Source organism: Dasypus novemcinctus, chromosome 3 (assembly GCF_030445035.2).
Source record: "Dasypus novemcinctus isolate mDasNov1 chromosome 3, mDasNov1.1.hap2, whole genome shotgun sequence".
NCBI lineage: Eukaryota > Metazoa > Chordata > Mammalia > Cingulata > Dasypodidae > Dasypus > Dasypus novemcinctus.
In genome coordinates this window covers 80,763,157-80,766,956 of record NC_080675.1, presented here as the reverse complement: position 1 = coordinate 80,766,956, position 3,800 = coordinate 80,763,157, and the positions used below count along the sequence as shown (strand labels likewise).

General features: G+C 41.3%; 1 non-coding gene across 1 annotated transcript; it reads left to right on the top strand.

Annotated features, from left to right (window-relative positions):
- On the top strand, positions 1-104 carry LOC111766693 (U6 spliceosomal RNA). The gene has a single exon (XR_002798660.1). It is a non-coding gene; the product is annotated as a U6 spliceosomal RNA (small nuclear RNA).
- Positions 105-3,800: the final 3,696 nt, after the last annotated feature.

The following is a 3,800-nucleotide window of genomic DNA, read 5'->3' as shown; positions in this document are numbered from 1 at the left end:
GTGCTTGCTTCAGCAGCACATATACTAAAGTTAAAATGATACAGAGATTAGCGTGGCCCCTGAGCAGGGATGACATGCAAATCTGTGAAATATTCCATATTGTAAAAATTTAAAAATAAAAAGTACATGGAAAGAGAGAAAGAAAGCAAAAATAACAAAATAATAACTATTGTTAAAGCTAGGTGGAGGATATATGGGAGTTCATTATACTGTTCCTGCAACTTTTATGTTTGAAATTATAGCATAATAAAAAGTTGAGAAAATGAAAAAAAATTTAAATAAAGACAAAAGCCTTCTCACAAGGCCATATAATTTCCATCTATATTGTAGGGAGCCACCCGCTGTGAGACCTATCTACAGCCTCCCACAACATGGCGGAGTTCACAAATCTGCCCTGTCATTTCCTTATTCTTCTCCTCCCTGCTTCTTTGTTCTCCCCCTCCCGCCACTACTCAGGTGACCACAGCAATACGCATGCGCAAGGCGCGAAACTCCGCAGACCCGCTGCGAACTGTCGGCCAATCCCCTCCTTGGACGTCTGCCACCCACAAGACCAGCCTATCACCTATGTACACGTTCCCTTCCCTCTCTATAAATTCCCGTGTTTTACCCCCAATAAACAAGGCTTGATCAGAACCCTGTCTTGCCTCCATTCTTCTCTCGACTCCTGCCCCACCCTGCTTCTTCCCACAGGTCCCTGGACTCGCCCCTGCCGGCTCGGGCACTATATTACTTCTCTTTTGAAAATTTTCCAGGAAATCCTACTCACAATTCAACCTTAATCAACCTCACACCATACCCAACTATTTAAGCTGCATTTCTCAACCTTTGCTCACTAGGGCTTTTTTTTATCATTATTATTTTAAGCTTTTTATTTTGAAATACTTTCAAATTTACATGGCAGTTACAAAAATGATACAAACTCCAATAAACCCCTATACTCCCAGATCCACCAATTTTAACATTTTGCCACATTTGTTAAATCATTCTAGCTATCCATCAATCAACCCATCTATCTATCCAACTATCTATATATATGTCTATTTATCAAACCATTTGCTGAATACTTGAGTGTAGGTTGCATACATCAATTTCCTTGCATACTTAATTCTCCCACGTACATTTCCTAAGAACAAGGATATTCACTTATGTATTCACCTTAAGTGCAGTTATCAAGTTCAAGAAATTTAACACTGATAGAAAGCTCACAGTCTATAGTCCACTTTTTTCATATGTCCCAGTAATTATCCTCTCAAGCCTCTCAAGCCTTCTCTCCTTCCTTGTAATATCCCATCCAGGATTTTTTTTTTAATATCAACATTTTTTTTAAGATTTATTCTTATTTCTCTCTTCCCACCCACCCACCCCACCCCCCCCCGCCCCTGCCAGTTGTCTGCTCTCTTGTGTCCATTTTCTGTGTGTTCTTCTGTGTCCACTTGCATTCTCGGCAGCACCAGGAATCTGTGTCTCTTTTTGTTGCATCATCTTGCTGTGTCAGCTCTCCATGTGTGAGGCGCCACTCCTGGGTGGGTTGCACGTTTTTTTCGCACGGGGCAGCTCTCCTTGCAGGCACACTCCTTGCACATGGGGCTCCCCTACATGGGGGATAGCCCCACATGGCATGGCACTCCTTGCATGCAGCAGCATTGTGAGTGTGGTCAGCTCACCACATAAGCCAGGAGGCCCTGGGTTTGAACCCTGGACCTACCATGTGGTAGGCGGATGCTCTATCAGTTGAGCCACATCTGCTTCCCTATTACTTTTAATTTTCATTGTCTCTTTACTTTTTTTTTTAAGGAGGTACCAGTGATTGAACCCAGGATCTTGTACATGGGAAGCAGGTGCTCAATCACTGAGCTACAACTGCTCCCCACATACATATACAAATATTGTGTGTTTTGTTTTGTTTAGGAGATACCAGGGATTGAACCTCAGACTTCATACATGGGAAGCAGGCACTCACCCACTGAGCTTCATCCACTTCCTTTATTATCTCTTCTTTTACTTTTTTGTGAGGACATATATAGACTATAAATTTTCCCATCTCAATCATTCCCAAGCATACCATTCATTGGGATTAATCACGTTCATTATGTTGCAGCACCCTCACCACCTTCCTGTACTGAAACCTTCCCATCTCACCAACAGAAACCCTATGCCCGCTATGTATTATCTCCCCATTCTCCTTCACCCTTGCCCCTGTTAACCTGTGCTTTACTTTCTCTTTTTTTAAAAGATTTATTTTATTTATTTCTCTCCCCTTTCCGCTCCCTCCCCCGCCCCAATTGTCTGTTCTCTGTGTCCATTTGCTGCATGTTCTCCTTTGTCCGCTTCTGTTCTTGTCAGTAGCATGGGAATCTGTGTTTCTTTTTGTTGCATCATCTTGCTGCATCAGCTCTCCATTTGTGTGGCTCCTTCTTGGGCAGGTTGTACTTTCTTTTGCACTGGGCAGCTCTCCTTATGGGGCGCACTCCTTGCACATGGGGCTCCCCTACATGGGGGACACCCCCGCATGGCAGGGCACTCCTTGCACGCATCAGCACTGCACGTGGGCCAGCTCTACACAGGTCAGGGAGGCCCGAGGTTTGAACAGCAGACCTCCCATGTGGTAGACGGACGTCCTATCCACTGGGCCAAGTCCGCTTCCTGTGCTTTACTTTCTCTCTCTATGAGTTTACATATTCTCTCACATTTTCCTTCTGGTAACCATGGGGATTAAATTTAACCTGTCAGGTCTATAAAAATCTCATTTAACTTCAATAGAAACAAAAACTATACTTCCATACCCTTCCATTCCTTACCTTTATGTAGTTCTTATCATAAATTACATGTTTACACATGATGAATCTAAAACTACTGATTTCTCACTACATTTTATTCATTTGTCTTTTAGATTCTGTAGGAAGTAAAAACTAGAGTTACAAACCAAAATTACAATAGTACTGGCATACAGAAGATCCTTATTTCTTCATGCAATTTCAATCTACTGTCTAATGTCCTTCTCTCTCAACTTACAGAACTCTCTTTAGAATCTCTTGTAGGGGAGGTCCAGAGGTGATGAACTCCTTCAGTTTTTGTCTATCTGGGAATATCTTAATATCTTCCTCACTTTTCAAAGACAGTTTTACTGGATATAGAAGAATTCTTGGTCAGCAATTTTTTTGCTTTCAGCACTTTAAATATGTTATCCCGCTGCCTTCTTGTCTCCATGGGTTACAATGAGAAATTGGCACTTAATATTATTGAGGCTCCCTTATACATGACATGTTGCTTCTCGTTTGAGGTTTTCAGATTTTTCTCTTTATCTTTGGCATTTGACAGTTCGATTATAATATGCCCATGGTGTGGGTCTATTTGGATTTATCCTGTTTGGAGTTCATTGAGCACCTTAGATGTGCATGTTCAAGTTGTCCATTGGATTTAGGAAGTTTTCAGGCATCATTTGAATATTCTCTCTGCCTCTTTTTCTTTCTTCTCCTTCTGGGACTCCCACAATTGTGTGTTAGTATGCTAAATGATGTCCCACAGGTTCCTCAGCTCTGTTCACTTTTCTTCATTCTTTTATCCTTCTGTTCCTCAGAATAGATTAGTTCAATTGTCTTATCTTGAAGTTTAATGATTCTTTCTTCTGCCAGCTATAATCTACTGTAGGGAATTCTTAAATTTCTCTTACTGTGGTCTTCAGCTCTGCTTGGTTCCTTTTCATAATTTTCATTTCTCTAATAATAATCCCTTTGTGTTCATCCACCATTTTCCTTACTTCCTCTAGTTTTCTGTCCATATTTTCCTTTACCTCTTAG